The sequence below is a fragment of the Loxodonta africana genome, chromosome 23 (genome assembly GCF_030014295.1).
Source record: "Loxodonta africana isolate mLoxAfr1 chromosome 23, mLoxAfr1.hap2, whole genome shotgun sequence".
NCBI classification, from domain to species: Eukaryota; Metazoa; Chordata; class Mammalia; order Proboscidea; family Elephantidae; genus Loxodonta; species Loxodonta africana.
Window position 1 is genome coordinate 61,155,162 of NC_087364.1, and position 19,980 is coordinate 61,175,141.

General features: G+C 41.9%; 1 protein-coding gene across 4 annotated transcripts in view; it reads right to left on the reverse strand.

Annotated features, from left to right (window-relative positions):
* SLC9A9 (solute carrier family 9 member A9) overlaps positions 1-19,980 on the reverse strand; it is a 663,200-nt gene that overhangs the window by 88,116 nt on the left and 555,104 nt on the right. The gene's annotated exons all lie outside the window — the stretch shown is intronic.

Below are 19,980 nucleotides of genomic sequence, written 5' to 3' on the forward strand. Positions count from 1 at the left end.
AAAAAGGACTTGACTCTGTGCAGTGTTACTCTGACATCACTTCCCCATTTGTAATTTTTTTCTTGTTTCAGTGTGTTGGAGAAAAAATTAAAGTTTTATGTAGTCCTTGAAAAACATTCAACCAAAAAATAACAATCACAACATTCTAAACAATTTTTCCTGAATATGAATTCTAGAGGCAGTAAAATTGGTGAGAAATGATTTACATAAGAACTGAATGAATGAAGGAATATCCAGCACAACTCTTGAGCTTTTTATTTCCATGACAGAATGGATAGAACACTGAAGCGGAAAACGCTGAATGTAGATTGGATTTGACATAGACAAGTGAAGATATCAAGTAAACTGCATCTGTATGTCTGGAGTTTGACAGGGGTATAAATTTGTGACTCATCTCTGTTTCCATGTTATTTTAATCCAAGGGTGTAGATGGAATTACTTAGGAATAGAGAATAGAGTGAGAAAATATTAGGGCCTTGAATAGAACCTTGATTAAATCCATCATCTAACAGACAAAGAAAGATGAGCCTTAGAATGACCAGAGAAGTAGAGGAAACTGAAGAGTGTTGTGTCAGGGAAGACAAATGAAAGAGTATTACAAAAGGAAGTATCACATGCTGCTAAAAAGATATTTCAGAAGAGACCTGAAAAATGTCCATCTGCTTCAGAGATATGGAGGCTATGGTTAACCTAACAAGCTGCCTTAGTAAAGCAGTTGAGGTGGAAGCCAGATCTACGTGGGAAGAGAGCAAATGGAAACAGTAAGTATAGTCAACTTTCCTGAGAAGTTTGACTGTGAAGGAAAGGAGATGGAAGAAGATAGATGAAGAGTTAACAGGCTAATGGAAGTATTTATTTATGCTGTTATTGTTAAATGATTAAGACTTAAACATGTTCAAAAGCCAATTCAAAGGACCTAGTTCAGAAGGAATTGTTGACTCTAGAAGACCAAGAAGATTGGAGAGGATTTAATGCAAAGGGCATGTGGAAAGATTGGAAGGAAAAGAGAAGGTGAAGGAATCAATTGGTTTTACTTTATGTTTGACAGAATGTTGGGAGCCATTCCCATCTAGGTTTCTATAGTCTCTGTGAAGTAGGAGGTGAGCTCATTTGTTGGGAGTAAGATGGGAGGTTAGGGAGCTGAAGGTGTGAGGAGAGTGAAGATAGGTTTGAAAAAGTAATTGAAATAAAAAATGACGAGAGAAGTGAAATAGGATAGTCAGAATTAGTAAGGTTCATTCGAGGTTGGTGTTCAAGAACTTATAAGAAAATCAGTCTTCACTGGTGTGTAACTCTCTCCAATAGGGCAGAGCTACTCAGAGGCAATCCCCTCAAAAGCAGAGAGTTGGGTTCATCGCTGATTGGGGTTTTGCCAGGTGGGCAGATCAAAAGATAATGGGCAAAGGAATCTGGAGTGTCTGCGAGGGCGTTATTGAAATCATGGAGCATGGATTCCAACCTACATAAGGAGGGACATGAAGAGAGGGTAGACATTAGTGAACTAGAGCCCCTATCAGGTCAAAGAAGGGTCTCAACTATTCATATGCACCTTTAATATAGTTTGTCGATAAACCAAAACCTGTTGTCATTGAGTTGATTCCGACTCATAGAGACCCTATAGGACAGAGTAGAACTGCCCCATAGGGTTTCCAAGTAGTGGCTGGTGGATTCAAACTGCCAACATTTTGGTTAGCAGCCAAAGCTCTTAACCACTGTGCCACCAGGGCTCCAATTTGTCTATAGAAGGAAGAAAAAGAAATGTCTTCTTCAAAGCTATCCCTTTAATGCCACTTAGTATAAAGACATTCTTCTTGATGAAGTCCAAGAGCAAAAGAAAACTAAATCCAATTTTAACAAATCCCTTTCCTCCCTGCAAATCTATGAGGGCCCAAGCATATGTAAAACAAATGTCAAAGACAAGCCCAAGTTTGACTATGTTCTCCTCTGAATATAGATTCATCCCTACATACCAGTTGAAACTATCTCGGCACAAAAAACTTAAAAAAATCCCAAACTCCCTCAAAGCTCTGTTCTTCTCATTTTTACTAAGGATTAGCAGACATCATTGTATACAAAGAACTGTAATCCAAATTAGGAAACAAATGGAAGATGAGGATGAAAACCATAATTTTACTCAAAGGGGAACATCCTTTAATTTTTCCATTATTTTCAGTAAAATGAATGCTGAGCTAATTGCTAGAGAAAACCTATTCTTCATGTTGCAAAAAAAATTTTAAAAGAATCATTATAAAGTTTCATTTCATTTTCTGCACAGTGTGGCCTTTTTATATTATTTTATTTAAACCTTTTGGGTAAGATGAAAAGGGAAAGAACTAAAATGCTAGCTATGTAGGAAAGAGGAGCTATATAGGAAAGAGGAAAGAGGAGAAAAAAATGTGCAGAACAATTTTACATTCAAACTTCCCAAATTTTTTCAGATGACTGTTGTTGATTTCCCTCACCAAATAATAAGTAATATCACAGCCAAAGGGCAAGTCTGTTTGACTTCTCTGTACCCCTCCTCCGATAGGAAAATGGCTAATTATTCTGGAGAAACAAATGAAAGGAAATGGAATTTTTTCCTCACCAACCAAATCTTAAATAAACAAAAAGCATCTAACAATTCAAGGACTTGAACCTGGAGCTGGTAGGAGACATGTATTGAAGCAGTTGCTAGAACTCTAGAACATGCCAGTCTATGAGCCTATGAGATGCTGGATCAAATGTTTTCCGAGCAAGGAACATCTAAGAGATATTTCGACATTGAACTTGACCACGTACGTACTGGCTCAGTGACTTTCACAAGCATGTCAAGCAATCATTTAGGGCTTTCCTAGAAACCAAAAAAACAAACCCACTGCCGTCGAATCGATTCTGACCCATAGTGACCCTATAGAGAAGAGCTTTGTGTCTGGTTTCTTCAAATGGTAGCTGTGGGAAAGGGTTGGGAGTAGTTTTGTTTGTTTTAACAAATGCAGTGGTGACAAAGACAAAAGGGAAAATAAAGAAATTACTCAAAGGGAGACAATAGAGACATCAAAGAGTGAAAATTAAATTCAAACAACCCCTAAAGAGAAATTGCCCTAAGAAAATACAGGCACTTTCAGCAAAACCAGAAATCAAATGGAAAATATATCCATTTGAGGCCCAGAGTTATAAAGCACCAGATAGCAAGAGGGCCCATGGACGGGAGTGTGCTGTGCTCTGGGTGTTAATTCCAGCTTTGCTGAGCCTCAGTTTCCTCATCTTTAAAGTGAGAGGAACCCACCTGATCCGTGCTATGACAAAAAAACACCAGAGTTGTAACCTTGCCCCCTCTCATCCAGAGCCATTTTACTGACTTAGAATAGCTATCGCGTCACCTCTTTCTTGCGAATACTTGAGGTGTGGGTGGCGCAGATGGTTTGTGCTCACCTACTAATCTAAAGATTGTTGGTTTGAATACACCCGGCTACACTGCTGAAGAAACACCTGGTGATCTGCTTCCATAGTGATTACAGCCAAGAAAACCCTATAGAGCACTTCCACTCTGTCACGTGGGGTCGCCGTGAGTCAGAATCAACTCGTTGGCGACAAGTTTCTTTGTTTTTGTTTTCTTTTTAATGAGTGAACAGCTATTTCTAACTTCACCTTGATAGGATTACTCCAAAACCAAGATAATGAAGGGGATCCCGTTAGAGAAATTATTTGTAAGGTGACCATTTAAGGAGCCTCATAAAAACAAGATGAGTTCATGCTTGTGTCAGGAACAAGATAAGATTGCTTCCCTTGTTCCTATCAGAAATACAGTCATGCCCGAAGCTGGATGAGGAATTAGCAGCTATCGACGGCAGCATGTTGGACTTTATTCCATTTATTTCTTTCATCTTCATGTGTACTTCCTGTGATCCAATAACAGGAAGTTAATATGTCAATTATTTACTTCCTGGGAGTCTCAGAAAGCACTTTCATTTACTATGTGCCATCAAACAGGGCTATTACATTGTTGTCGAACTTGTAAGGATAAAAACATGACAAGTGCACCATATTTCTGGAAAATAGATGGCAAGCGTGTAACAGAGAGCCAGATCTCTTTCCCTTCGTCACATAAAGCCTGAGAGAATATACACTCCTTTCTATAAAAGTGGCTTGTGTTTGGCCAATGAGAGGCCAAATCCTTACAGAATAATTTGTTAAAAGTGGTGCTATTGTGCACTATGGTTTTGATAGAACACATAAATAAACACACCAGGCTGAAACACAAACTCTCATTTCCAAGCCTATTAAAAAATGTGGGGATACTGTATGGGAGTCATCAGGGGTTCCTGAACTTGAACCCAGACTGCTCTGTATTAGGGGAAGTTGTTCTTGCAGTTAAATGACAAGGAAGGGCCTTTTTTACTTAATAGATGAGAAAACTGGGGCTTGGAGGAACCGGCTCAAGCTCACACGACCAGCAAAGCCGGGGATAGAAACCAGGGCTTCTCACTCCTAGTCTTGCTGCTTTGTGACCTCTGGGGCCCAACTCCATGTTCTTTGAACATGATTTTTGGTTTAGCTGGAAAATGCTTGACTTTTCTCACAATGAACACTCTAGTCACTTAAATTAGTAGAAGATCATACATAATGCCTGCAATCACATATAATGGTAAAGAAATAGGCAATTTATGGTCATGGCCAGATGGGATTCCCCAAGGCCTGTACTCATGGGGACAGAAGGAACCAGCTGCCCTAGGTCCCTGCAGACTGTAGCCGTGGGGGCCCGCTCTCCCCTCACTTCCCATGACACTGGGAGCCCAGACTAGTGCTTGTGAAGTGCTCCACCTCTGTGTGCTCATTCCCAGTGAGAGATAGTTGGCAAAACACAATGGCACTTTCTGACTACCGATGAACTGGAAAGAAAGTTATTTTGCCTGAAGAGCCTGTAGCTGGGCTTAAAGTGTTTACCCGAGAGAGAAGGTGCAGCGATGATGTTTTGGCTCCAGCAAAGGCTGGTGCTGCCTGGTCAGCCCTGGCTGTGTCTCTCCCTAGGCAGAACGCAGGTAACCCTCACCCCATGGAACTAGGGAAAAGCTGCGAGTGTGGTTAGGAAGGAGGGCAGGCACATTCAATCACGTCCTTGAATAATAGCAATAGCTGTCTTTCTGTTGTCAGTTGCCATCAAGTGGGTTCCGATTCCTGTTATTGAGGATCACTATGAGTTGAAATCAACTAGACAGCAACGGGTTTGGTTTGGTTTATTTATGGTGAATTGGTGGGTGGCACAACCAATTAACGTACTGGGCTGCTATATTGGAATCGACTCGACAGTAACTGGCTAATTTATTTTATTTCTAGGCCCTAGGCCAGGTATATTAAGTATAATATCATAAATCTCACAACTATTCTTTAAGATAGATGTTATTATCATTATTTTCATCTGTAATCTGTATCGTTTTGTGGATTAGGAAATCTAGGTTCTGAGAATTGAAGTAATTTCCCAGAGTCCCACAGTTAGTAAGTGGCAGAGATGTGAACTGGATATTCGACTGATGCTCCATGTTTCTCTAGCAAGTAAGTTTGAACTTGACACTGTAGGATGTGTTACAGCAGTGCTATATTAATAACATGAGCTAACCTTAGGGTAAATTTAGGTGAAGCCTACAAATAGAAGACATGTTGATAAGACTGAATTAGCACAAAACACTAAGTGTTCTGCCTCTTTTTGAGTAGGGTATTAATTGTGGAGCATCCCCCTACGAGGGAGCAGCTAAGAGAAGAAAACCAAGGTCGCTCAGAGGTCTGGAGGACTCCATCTGTGAGGCAAGACTGAGAGAGTAGCTTTTTGTCCCAAAGGAAAACAGTTCCTGCAAGAATATGGCGCAGGTTCATATGAACAGGTTTCCACTCATTTCTTCCCCACGAGAGTAGTCTTCCTGCCTTCTCTCTTTCTGTGACTGGCAGAGCAGAGTGACAATTATGTGTGCTGGAACCCCATGGTCATTCAGGTGCCCCCTCTTCCTTATACCTTGCACCTTCCTGGACCTTCCTCTCCATAGTCTCAGTGCCCCTTGACAATGCAGCATCAGATTCTGTGGATTTGGGGTGAGAGATTTTTCTAGCATCTATCCCATTCCTTTCCATTCCCATTGCAACTGCCGTTATTTAGACCCAAATGACTTCTCCCTAATCAATGCTGGTGGATCAATCTTTCTAAAACTAGACTCCGTGTCACTTTTGTGTCTACAAATCATCCAGTTCCCCATTATCTACCGAATCGAGTCTAGACACCTTCATCTCATTCTCAAAATCTTTATAGATTTCCCTAAACACAGTTTTTTTTTTTTGGGGGGGTCCCTTCTTCTCAAATCACCAACCCTAAATGTTCTATGCTTTAAGCCTCACTTTATCCCAAGCACTTACAATACTTTCCCACGTTCTCACCTTAACTCGTGACCTTTGCTTTGCCTACAAAAAAGTTAATGAGCGTATCTTGTGTTTGTTTGGCACTTCCCAGTTTTCAAAGTGGTTTCATATACCCTATTCCATTTGAAAATTATAGTCACTATGTGGGTCAGATATGATTATACTCATTTTACAGATTAGAAAATAGTGGCTCTGGGAGGTTGATAACATATCTATGGTTCCACAGCTGAGGGGCTGAGGCAGTTCTAGCAATCAGATCTTCCAAATCCTGTTTCTGTTGTACACTCTATATTGTTGCTGCACTCCTCCATCTGGCCTTTCCTCTGGCTCCCTCCAATTTCTACTTGCCAAATTCTACCCTTTCCTTAAAGCCTGGCTCAAATTCACCAACCCCAAGAACTCTTCCAAACTAACCCCAGATGAGTAAATGGTTCTCTTCTTGAGCTCTTCCAGCAGCTTGTCCAACTTGCCTGTCACTTAAAGCAATTAGGTGAAAAAGCTTGAGGGTTCCTGCGTGGAGATTTGAGGAGAGCGTAGATCAAGGTTTTTAAAATGTCTTTGATCATGACACCCATGATCAAAAGAAACACATTTTGTATAACAACCCAGTGTATACGCATACACACACACGTCCCATGAAATAATATTGACTTCTAATTCTATAATGCAGTATCGTATTTTCTCTAGCGTACTCTCATTTATTAAAAAGTGCTGGTAAGGAACTCACTAAATTAATTTTGAGAACCACTAATGAGTCCTGATGATCATTTTGAAAAACTTGTGGTTTAAATTTTATTCTTAAGGATTGGTAAAAATGACTGAGATAGAAAGAGAGAGATGTCCATCATGGATTTAATCTGTAATTCAAACAGGAACACAAGCAGTTCTGACACCAGCTTCTACTTGTGGGAGGGTCAAGAAGACAGATTCTTAATGGTCTAATTGATGAGTGGGTGGCATCTATTCTAAGCCAGGCATTTTTAAAAGTGAGATTTGTGGGAGCCAGAGATCTGAACAAACAAATGTCTTGGAAGATATACAACCAGAATGCTCCTTAGAAGCAAGGATGGGGAGACTACGTGTCACATACTTTGGACATGTTATCAGGAGGGATCAGTCCCTGGAGGATATCATGGTAAAGTAGAGGGTCAGCGAAAAAGAAGAAGACCCTCAACAGATGGATTGACACAGTGGCTACAACAATGAGCTTAAGCATACCAACGGTTGTGGGGATGGCGCGGGACTGGGCAGTATTTTGTTCTATTGTACTTCGGGTTGTTATGAGTTGGAACCGACTTGATGGCACCTAACAATAACAACAATGAGATCTGAGGAGGATGATTTCTTAATAAGGCATTCTTGTAGACTGAGAGGACACTTACATGCTCTTCATAATCTTGAAGATAGCAGGAAATCAGCTAGAATTTAAAAATAATAAAAATGTAATAAAATTTTTTGTTTATATCTGCATAGCGAGTGTGAAGGCCTTCAGGCCTATAAACCTGTCACTGAATTTAGTAGCATTTCAACTTTACGAAGCACTCTACGTTTGCAAAGTGCTCATACAATTACCAATTACCATAATGTTCATTTTCTGAACATTTCAGTTCAGAGAAGGCCTGAGGATGTCAGACTAAGTGTGAAAGAAAGAAAGAAAAGTGGGGACAAATTCGGTCAAGCTAGTCAAAGGCCAGGCTTATAACAGTGTGCTAGTGGAGCTGTTTAAGGGGTGACTGCTTATGAGTGCTTCAGGGGCCCTCTCTTCCCTCAGCACCTGGGGTCTGCAGTACAGGCTGCACGCCTTGGTCGCTCTCTCTCCTGACCGGTGCTGGCACACTGCTCCAGGCATGGTTCTGTGTCTACATGAAGGTGTTTTTGCTGTGTACCGTCGACTCGATTCCAACTCAAAGGGACCCTATCTGCCAGAGCAGAGCTGCCCCATAGGGTTTCCAAGGCTATAATCTTTATAGGATCAGATTGTCAGGTCTTTCTCCCCCGAAATGGCTCGTGGGTTAGAACCATCAACCTTTCGGTTAGCAGCTGAGCACTTAACCACTGTGACGCAGGGTTCCTTCAACATGAAGCCAAACCAGAAAACCCACTGTCACGGAGTGAGTTCTGACCCCATAGGGTTTCCTAGGCTGTAAATCTCTCTGGAAGCAGACTGCCACGTCTTTCTCCCGAGGAGCCACTGATGGTTTCAAACCGCTGACCTTTCAGTTAGCAGTCGAGCTTTAACTACTTCACCATCAGGACGCCTGTCATTCTACATGAAGCAGGGGAAGGAAAAGACAGAAGATCCGGCAAGTTGCAACAGAGAAGGACGTGGGAAGAGGCGTTTGAGGTTGCTGGGAGAAAGCAGCGAGGCAAGGGTCAGAGCGGTTACCTTCCTTCCCATTCCAGCTATGACACACAGAATAAAGGATTATAGAAAGATTTGCTCAGCAGCCTGTGTGAGGGGGAAATCAGTTCTGGCCATATTTGCAGGCAACAGGTCAGTGAAACCTACTGCTGGTGGATTTCAAGGAATTCCGAGGGAATAGCTTCAAGGCATGTCGAAGGCAAAAGTCTGAGGATGTGTCTGTTTCCTTTGGAGAAGGTTAGCTCTCCTGTGCTTTTCCCTGCATTTGGAAGCCCTCAGCGCCAGCCGTCACTAACAAGTAGCTGCCCAAGGAGGCTCCATGTGGCCTGAGGGCTGGAAACATTCCAGCTTAGGGACAAAAAACAGCTTTTCCTTTAGAAATGAATTTTAATTCGAACATTTTCTGTTAGCTATCAGAAATTCTCTCACTTCTCACTGTGGGTAGGTAACTGAGGTTCCAGAAGCTGAACTGAGAGAATAACTCAGCTTTGTGACTAGAGAACATTCTGTAGACTTCAGCAATTATACCACTGGATCGTTTTTGTTAGTGGAAATTTAAGAATCAATCTCTTAATGAAATGATCCATTTGGATTTTAACTCGCTTATTTTATGTTGCCTCTTTAAAAATATCTTTCAAACTATTTATGTTGCCTCTTTAAAAATATCTTTCAAAGTAGACAGTAGAAACCTTCCTGTCCTCATTTTTATCCATGTAGGAAACTGGTGGGTGTTTTCTTGAGCAACTGTCCTGGGTCGCTTGACATTTACTGTTCTCCTTACCACAGTCCTGTCTTTCCCCACAGCCACGAGTCTTCTTCATTATAGCACACTGGGCCGTGTGACTCTGTGCTTGAAGTATCACGTTGGTCTCCTGCTGTCAATAAGATGAAATCCACTTTCTTGACCACATACGCGTGGTCCCGCATAATCGCTGGTGATTGACTATCCTCCCCTCTGACTTCATAACACTCTTTGCTCTTACCTTTGCTATAGTTCTTAGTGCCTTTGTGGCTGCTCTTTCTATCTCATTAGGGTGCTGGCCTCTCGAGGGCAGCCACCATTTTGTATTTATCACTGTGGCTTCAGAAGAAGCTAAAAAGACATAATTTTTTTTGAGGGAAGAAATATTAAAACTAAATTCAGTTTAAACAGCTGAATAAAATGTAAACAACATACTTAACGTTTTTCTGGGGGAAGAAATATTAAAACTAAACCCAATTCCGGAGACCTTAACTGTGTAGATATCCGCTAAATGTCTGTCACATGGATGAGTCAGATTTGTGACAGGAAAAAAAAAAAACATTGCTCTACCTTTGATCAAACACACATGTAAAATTAATACTGGCAAGAGAGCATTCCAAGTACACTAGGCATTGGGAATATGAGTTTCATCCTTTGCTTCAAAGGCTCGCTACATTGTTCTCTGGAGACCACTTCTCTCTTCTTTCTTCTAATTCTGTACCTTTCAGGTGTATTTATTCAGGTTTTCTTTCATCTGTTCATGCCACACTTGCCATAGGACTTTCCACCATGTTTTTCTCTCTGCTCACAATGTCCTTCCTCCCTCCCCATTATTTAATTTCGTGTTACCAAATCCCAATTCCTTCAGGAATTCTTTCCCACATGACTGGAAGAACAGTGCTTATTTTCCCAACAAGCTCTTCCTCCATTAACCGCCAGTGTACTTATCTCTCTGCCTACTCTTATTTGTGAGTTGGTTTGACATATGTTCAAACTCTATCATCGCCACCCATCTTGTGAAGTGAACTTTAATTAGGGCAGAGCCAGGTGTGCCCAGCACGCTTTGTGTGGTGTCTACCATGGCAAGGACAAGTGTTGAATAACTGCAGTCACGAGGCAGACCCAGGCCTCCGCCTCACTGTTGTCAGGTGGTAACATGTGAAGCTGGCAGCCACGGCCCAGGCTGACAGTGTGTCTCTGGATGCTCATGAATTTGTTGGCGGCCTGTAAATACCTTGGCTCCTATAGTTGAGAAGGAGTGACCAGGTAGTAATTAAAGAAAATTTAACCCAGATATTCTTTTTTCCCCCATGAGGAAGAGATATTAAAACAAAATTCAATGTGGGCAACATTAAGGTAATATATTTTTGTAAGCTTTAACAGTTTTTCTTCTTTTTTGAATAAAATGATTCAATACCAACCGAGAAATCTTCAAGTATAATATCACACTGCTAATGACAAAACACCATGGCTGCACCTGAAAGGTGCAATTGAAAGATTGCCTTTATCACAGGAAGGCAGAAGAGGAATAATTACCATCAAAGGCTTATATTGACTCTATTGTGGAGCACAAAAATTGCTACACTTCCCTGGCAAGTTGAAATTGCTGTCTATGGGGTAATTTCTGAAAAATTACCCTGGGATGATGGACTATATCTTAGAAAGATAATAAATGAAACAATTGCATGTGAAGAACAGGGAACACAAAAGAACTGCCTAACTACATCCATTTACTCAAGGTCATATAAGAATTGGGTCTGATTAAAAGCCTAAGTGAAACCTTTTGTTTATTGAGACTGAAGACTTTGTTATGGCTTTAAAATACAGCTGTTGCAACTAGAAGTTATTATAAGCATATCAAACAATGGGAATTTTGGTCACTTGATAAATAATTTGACCATGACTACTAAATACATTGCTTGATGCCTTCCTTTAAGAGACATGGATATCAACAGGGAGTAATAATAATAAAACTAATACTTACTGGGCACTGTTCTAAATGTTTTGTTGTTAGCTGTCTTTAAGTTGGCCCCTGACTCATGGCGACCCCCATGCCCAACAGAACAAAACCCTGCCCAGTGCTGTGCCACCCCTTGATTGATTGAGGATCTGGCTGTTGTGATCCATAGGGTTTTCACTGGTTGATTTTTGGAAGTAGATTGCCAGGCCTTTCTTCCTAGTTCATCTTAGTCTGAAACCATCTTAGCCCATCTGCTAAAACATGTTCAGCATCACAGCAACACGCAAACTACCACTAACAGATGGGTGGTGGGGTGGTGGCTGTGTCTTGGGTGTACTAGTGGGGAATTGGGCCTGCATCTCCAGCATAGAAGACAAGCATTCTGAACCACCAAAGTCCTCATACTGTGTTAGGTGCTTTACATAAATCCATTTCATCCTCGAAACATGCGGGTCCATGAGTAACCTTGGATGTGCCTTTTTCCTCCTTTGGGGTCAATTCCCTCGTTTATAAAACGGGGATCACAGAGCTGACATTCCTTACTGCTTGTAAAGCAAACTCAAGTCATTCACAAGGCCACCGTACTACCCCAATAAATAATTCATGGATGCTCAGCTAGTCAGAATAGGGAAAAACTGCAATGCAGCGATTGTCATTTAAAATGGAAATTGCTGCTCACACTATTCATACCTATGATTTAAAATAAGCACGACTGTTTGGGAAATAATTCTGTTAAGTTTTAGGAGGGGAAGGTTCCTTCCTCCCTCCCTCCCTCCCTTTTTCCCTTCCTTCCTCTCTTGTTTGCTTGCTTGCTTGTAGACTAAAATACCGTTACATTTAAATCCTTGGTTCAGAGCATCATTTTGAATGACCCTGATGTTCACGTTTACTTTTCGTGGAATAAAGCCCCTGTCTGTCACCCCGAGGTACAGGAGGGGCTCTAATACCTGCCACTTCCCTTGCCAGTCTCTTCAAAATGGAAAATGAAAGATCTGCAGCATCCAAGGCAAGCACTGCGGCACCCACACATACCGTATATTTACCCAAATAATGCACGCCATCTATGTTTGTTTGCCAACTGCGCCCTCTCACCCTTGAGGTATTTTCATAAATTCCACTATGCCAATTGTTTTTAAGAGCTGCTGTAAAAAAAAAAAAAAGGATAGCCTGCTTATGAAAATGCCTGCAAGGGGGAGGGGGCAGCTGGCAAACAAGCGTAGAAGGCGATGTTATTTGTGTAAAAATATGGCACTCCCCTGGGCCTTTCAGCTTTGTTGGTAATATCCCAGTGCACTCTTCATCCAAATCAGTGATGGGAAGGAAGTCTCTGTCCATGTGGCTTTATGCAATTCCGTTACTATGTCAACTTGCCAATCCATTGTTATCTTTGTGCTTTCTTTACGCTTATGTAAAACGTTGGCAACCACATGGTAACTCCTTATTTTCAGTTGATGTCAGGAGACAGGAAGTGCTAAAAAATTATTTTAGCCTGCCCTTTTTTATTTTGGAAAGGTCATTTTTATCCTGTGTCATTCACATTTGTAGCACTAGTATGTACACGTTTACGGAGAGAGATAGTAAATGATAGAACGGAAGGAGCCTCTAGGAAGCGGACAGCCCAGCAGGATCATTAGTTACCCGCTAACGAGCAACATAAGATTCCCAAGCCAGCTGTAATGTTGTGGTCCTAAGCAAATAAGTTTATTGGACTCCTGAAAATCTGAATAAGGGGGCGTCAATTTCTGCTTCTAATCTTCTCACTATAAGAGATTATTAGTGAGGGTGATGGGCCTCTCTACAATGCTGAGTTTGTTACTAATACGATCGGCGAGATAAGATGCAGTCAAAGTCACCCAGAGAAAGAATGGTTGCTAAGCCGGAGCCAGGCTTGAATGCACCACATCAGTTGTCCTATCCTAATACATCCCAAGAAAAGGGAGGCGGTCAGTCATGGGGAAGAGGTCAGCTGAGAAAACACAGATCCAATTCTGCCTTGAGTGGCTCTCACCATCCAAGGAGAGAGGCTGGGAGGCAGGGGTGTTTGCAGAGAGTGAGCCCTTCGGGTGCCAAAGGGGAGCCTGGGTGAAACATTCTCAGTATTATCTACTCTGCTTTGCTCTGCTTTCAGATTCACTTAAAAAAAGAAAAAAAATTAGCAGCCTTCTAATAATTAATTTTCCTACAACAGTGGAAACCCTGGTGGCGTAGTGGTTAAAAGCTATGGCTGCTGACTAAAAGGTCGGCAGTTTGAATCTACTAGGTGCTCCTTGGAAACCATATAGGGCAGTTCTACACTGCCTACAGGGTCACTATGAGTTGGAATCGACTCGACCGCAATGGGTTTGGTTTTGGTTTACTACAACAGTATCTGGAACAAAGGTGCCCTGGATAGAAAATATTGATTGATGCTTGCTTGCTCATTCATTCAGCATTGTTCATTCATTCAGCATTGTTCATTCACTATGTTTCAGGCACTGCTCTATGGCTTGAGGATATACTAAAACCCATTGCCATCAAGTCGATTCTGACTCATAGCGAACCTATAGGACAGAATAGAACTGTCCCATAGGGTTTCTAAGGAGCACCTGGTGGATTCGAACTGCCAACCTTTTGGTTAGTAGTCCATAGCTCTTAACCACTACGCCACCAGGGTTTCCAAGGACATACTAGCTAATGAAAACAGACCTAAATCCCTGCTCCCAGAAAGCACATACATCCTGGTTGGAAGAGGCTGTCAATAGACAAATAAGTAAAGTGCACGCTACATGATATGGCGATAAGTGCTATGGCAAAAAATGAAGCAGGAGAGGGTTAAGGGAGTGCTCTTGTTGGGGCTGGTAATTTAAATATGGAGCCAGGAAGGTCTCACTGACAAGTTGAAGAGATGAGGGAAGGAGGCATGCAGATGTCTGAGGGAAGAGCATCCAGGCAGAGGGAACAGCCAGTGGGAAGGTCTGGAAGCAGAAATGTGCTTGGTATATCTGAGCAAGCCTGAGGTAGCCAGAGTGAGCACAGTAGTGAGAGGTACGAGAGGATGACAGAAGGATGCTAAGGACCAGAGTGTGACTTGAGCCTTCCCGTCACAGGAAAAGGATATTCCCCCATGGGAAGATCTAGGAATTTGGTGTCTGTTTTATGCTTCTATCTCCTTTGAGTTTGGCTAGAGTCAGTCCATCTCTATGAGACAGAACCACTCTTGGATCTTTGGCATAATTAACTGTCCCTGAAAACTTGAAGATCTGACTCAGGACCTTGGAGACTCATTCCTGATGCTTCACTCTGGGTGACCAACCCTGACTAGGACCTCTAACCTTGTTATCACCCCATGTATCTTCAACAGATTTTTTTTTTATCTTCAACAATGTTTGAGGACATGTGAGCTCTGTACTACACAATGTAAAAAAAAAAATTCCCAGTGCCATCGAGTCGATTCCGACTCATAGCGACCCTAAGAAGTCATAATTATTCATTGCCTCAGTGGTGCCTTTATGAACATATTGAGACATGGGCCTTTGCATATAGAATAAGGGATATCATGGACATAGAGTTGTCAACATTGAAGTTCATTTAAGTATATTTATGGAATTTGGAGTGAGATAGATCTGGTCTTGATTCATGGAATTGACATTTATTAGCCATGGGATCTTAAGAAAGTTGTTTAGGTCCTCTAGTAGCCAGTTTCTTCCACACAAATAGGTGTTTATAAGAATAAAATGAAATATGCCCAATGGCAAAGTGTCAGTGCTCGGTAACAAACGTTCCCTTGCTCATCTCCCCCCTTCTCAAATTCTTCTTGGCATTGCATGATTCAGAACTGCTGCACACACCAAATCGTAATAAAACCTTAAACAGTTATCTATGTTGACACCATAGCTCTCCAACGACGCTATCGCATAGAGGAGCCCAGGTTGGTTCAACAGAGGCCAGTGCAGTTATCAGTCCATTTGTGTTGTGGTGTGCTCTCTAGACCCTCCCAGCCTTTTAGGGAGTTGAGGAGGTGAAACAAAATAATAACACAACACTTGACACAGTTCTTGGCCACTGTTCACCCTCCCTTAATATTAGCTTTCATTATTTTTACTCTCCTGTATTTCTTGGGAGATTTTATGGACTCCATGCATTTATTACTCATGCTATAAAAAAGTAGGAAAAAAAAGTATGAGCAAATTCGGTTTGTTTTATTGATAAAACACAAACAAACAAAATACAAACTCGTTGCCGTCGAGTCAGTTCTGACTTATGGCGACCCCATGTGTTGCAGAGCAGAACTGCTCCATAGGGTTTTCAAGCTGTGACCCTTTGGAAGCAGAGCGCAGCCCTTGCTTTCAAGGCACGTCTGGGTGGGTTTAATACACCAACCTTTTCAGTTTGTAGTTGAGCGCTTAACCATTTGTGCCTGGTGAATTAAGAGGGTCTTTCTATTCTTGGGTCTGAATATTCGGCATAAATTGAATGTGAACTGGGTGCTGTGATGGTTGTTAGTTTTTTGTGTCAACTTGGCTAGGCTGTACTACCAGTCATTCCATCAAACACTACTTTAGGTGGTGCCGTGAAGGTATTTTGGAGATGTGGTAACATCTACAATCAGTTGACTTTAAGTAGAGGAGATTATCCTTAATAACATGGGTAGGCCTCATCCAATCACCTAATCAGTTGAAAGCCCTTAAGCGTAAAAACTGTTTCCCTCAGGAAGAAGAAATTTCTACCTCAAGACTGAAGCATCAACCACTGAGAGCTTTCAGCCTGCCATCTGCCCTACAGATTTCAGAATTACCAGCACCTACGGTGTCTGCCCTACAGATTTCAGAGTTGCCAGCCCTTACTGTGTCTGCCCTACAGATTTCAGAGTTGCCAGCCCCTACAGTGCATAAGCCAAATAAAATAAACTTCTTACTATGTACACACAGATACATTACATATGTGTATATATATTTTTTCTAGTGGCGCAGCAGTTTAGAGCTCGGCTGCTAACCAAAAGGTGTGCAGTTGAAATCCACCAGCCACTGCTTGGAAACCCTAAGGGGCAGTTCATAGGGTCGTTATGAGTCAGAACTGACTAGATGGCAATGGATTTGGTTTTTACACACACACACACACACACACACACACACGTGTAGATACATGCACAGAGCCTTGGTGGCAAAGTGGCTAAGAGCTCGACTGCTAACCAAAAGGTCAGCAATTCAAATCCACCACCTGCTTCTTGGAAACCCTATGGGGCATTTCTACTCTGTCCTGTAGGGTTGCTATGAGTCAGAATAAACTCGACAGCAACCAGTTTGGTTGGCTTTTTTGGTATACACACACACACACACACACATCCTGGTTCTGTTTCTCTGGAGAACCTTGGCTGATCCACATACATAAAAAGGCTTATTTATTATTCTTTTCCCTTTTTTTCAGTAATTCTTTAAAATGCCTCATTTGCATGATGCAATTTTACTGAAATGAAACTTCAGCAGCTCCAAAATGTACAGTCAATTTCTTTCTGCCTCCTGACAATTTCTGTTTGGCCCAGGCCAGGCAGCCTGACCCCAGGGTGGAGAGATCACCCATACCCTGGTGGTGGTGGGCATGGCTTGTCTACGAGGTTCATGGACACACAACCTGGGTTCTAAGTGAATGACGGAATGAACATAAAAACCACGTGGACGATTTGTCTATAAAAATACAGACGTATCAAGAGGTCACAGAGTCAAAACTGGTTGGCTTGCTACTCTCCAAGTATAAATTCAGAGCATAACTATGATCTAAAATCCATTGTCTAAGTGCAAATATATTTGTGCCGTGATGGCAGCGCTGCAATCTCTAAAATGAATGCCCAGGGGGACAGATCACCAGGCGAAGAGATATTGCTGAGGGTGTAAATCTGCTTTCACTTTTGCTGGCCTGTCCATAATCACATGAAGATAAACCCCTCACGAGAAGTGAGACAAAATCTATGACATCATCTGAATGTCCGCTAAAAACTTCCGAGGGCTCCCATGTTCATTTTCTTGCTTCCAAGTTACTTTTTCCACCTCATTCCTTTTCTTCATGGTGCAGCCTTCCTCAAAGCTCTGTCACAATTTGAACAAATGCATCTTCTATCTCATTTTCGATTTAGCATTTTCCTGCTGTGCATTTCAGCATACCCAAGCAACCTTTACGTTTACTCTTTAATCGAATTGCTATAATTTCATACAAATCTGGTTATCAGATACCTATAAGAAATGGCAGGACCAAATTCTGTTTCCAGATGAGAAATCAACCAGAGGCATAATCCAGCATAGCTTCTAAGAACCAGTTTCTCTTAGACAGACCAGGGAGTCTTCTGGTAATTAATGAGATACCAGAATCTCCGGAACCAAAACCAAACCAGTTGCCATAGAGCTGATTCCGACTCATGGCAACCCCATGTGTTCAGAATTCCACAGGGTTTTCAATGACAGCGATCTTTCAGAAGAACATTGCCAGGCCTCTCTTCTGAGGTGCCTCCAGGTAAACTTGAACTGCCAACCTTTTGGTTAATAGTGGAGTGCTTAACCATTTGTGCTGCCCAGGATTCCTACCAGAACCTCTAAGAGGTAGTTAATAGCCAAGACAGACTGCTTTTAAGGCGGAGGCAACATATGTGGCCCATAGTCTTAGTCATCTAGTGCTGCTGTAACAGAAATATCATGAGTGATGGCTTTAACAAAGAGAAACTTATTCTCTCACAGTCTAGGAGGTTAGAAGTCCAAAGTCAGGGTGCCAGCTCCAGGGGAAGACTTTCTATATGTTCTGGGTGAAGGTCTTTGTTATCAATCTTCCCCAGTCAAAGAGCTTCTCAGCACAGGAACCCTGGATCTAAAGGACGTGCTATTTTCCTGGCTCTTGTTTCTTGGTGGTATGAGGTCCCCATGTCTCTTTGCTCACTTCTGTCTTTTATATCTCAAAAGAGATTGGCTTTAGACAAAACCTCAACATAATTGCTGCTAATCCCACCTCATTAACATTTTAGAGGTAGGATTTACAACACGTAGGAAAATCACATCAGATGACAAAATGGTGGACAATCACACAATACCGGGAATCATGGCCTAGCCAAGTTGACAGATATTTTGGGGGGACACAATTCAATCCATGACACCCATACAAGCTCAAGATTGAGTGAGGCAAGACATCTGGCCACAGATAACAAAACTATGGAAAAACAAAACTGTAACCTCAAAAGAACGTGTGCCTTCTATATCACCATTTTGCAATTCTTGAAATGCCCTGCCTTTGCAGAATTGCTTTTTAGTTCTCACTTGGTTTTCCTTTTGCTTATCTCGTGATCTTCAATTAGCTTTTCTTCACTTCCTTTTAAATTTCTTTTTCTGTTATTTGCAGTCATTTCTCTAATTTGTTTTCCTTTCCTTCCTACTGTGAGTTTCTTGTATTTCTCTTGCCTCCTCTTCCCTTTCCATTTTTACCTCCTCTCCTTTGCCTGTTCTTTGGCGTTTTTTTTTCCCCCATATTTCAATTCTTTATCCTCCCCCACTGATCTGTTGTGTCCTTAATCATTGCTTATGTGCTTAAAAGCAGCCAGGGACTGACATTTTCTCCCTGAAAGGAAAGAGATTTGTGAGTGTGGAAAGCTAGCTACAAAGACCCTAATGCATTCAATTTTCAGCACAGTCCTTTCCTTTCTTCTGGGGTGCCTTGTGCCTGGGATTAGAGATGGACCACTTACTGCAGCTCACAATGGCAAAGCTCTTCAGGCCCGACTTCTCGGCCCTTTGAATCCCAGGGCAGGGCCAGGTGTATCTGAGCTACTATGTTTATGCTGATTGCCAGAATTTTTAAATTGCCCTTTGCTGGAAAAACAAACAAGCAAACAAACAAAAAACTTGCTCAAGTCTGCCAGGAACACGAAGTGCTGCTATTTTATAATATTGTGAATCAGACTTATTCTCCTCAGACCCATCTTCGTTTTTCCCACAGCATGAAACAAAAGCACACAAGTAGGTTCTTGGGAGAAGGGTGTACAAGCTTTTTCTGGGTCATCTTGACCAGAGAGACTGTTTGTATAACACCAACTTGACCAGAAGGAGGAAGGACAGTAAAATAGATCAGTTCTTTAGGACTGTATGATTTTATCATCTGGCGTTAGAAAATAATATGATATAGCCATAAAAAAAAACCCATTGATTCCAACTCATAGTGACCCTATAGGGCAGAGTAGAACTGCCTCATAGTGCTTCCAAGGGGCAGCTGGTAGATTTGAACTGCTGACCTTTGGTTGGCAACCATAGCTCTTAACCACTGTACCACCAGGGCTCCTAGATTGCCATGAACACACCAAATACATTTGACCTTGAGATATTTCACTTTAGCTCTTTGTAACACTTAAGTATGGTCTAACCAAAAAACCAAACCCAGTGCCGTCAAGTCGATTCCAACTCATAGCGACCCTACAGGACAGAGTAGAACTACCCCAAAGAGTTTCCAAGGAGCACCTGGTGGATTCGAACTGCTGACCCTTTGGTTAGCAGCCATAGCACTTAACCAGTATACCACCAGGATTTC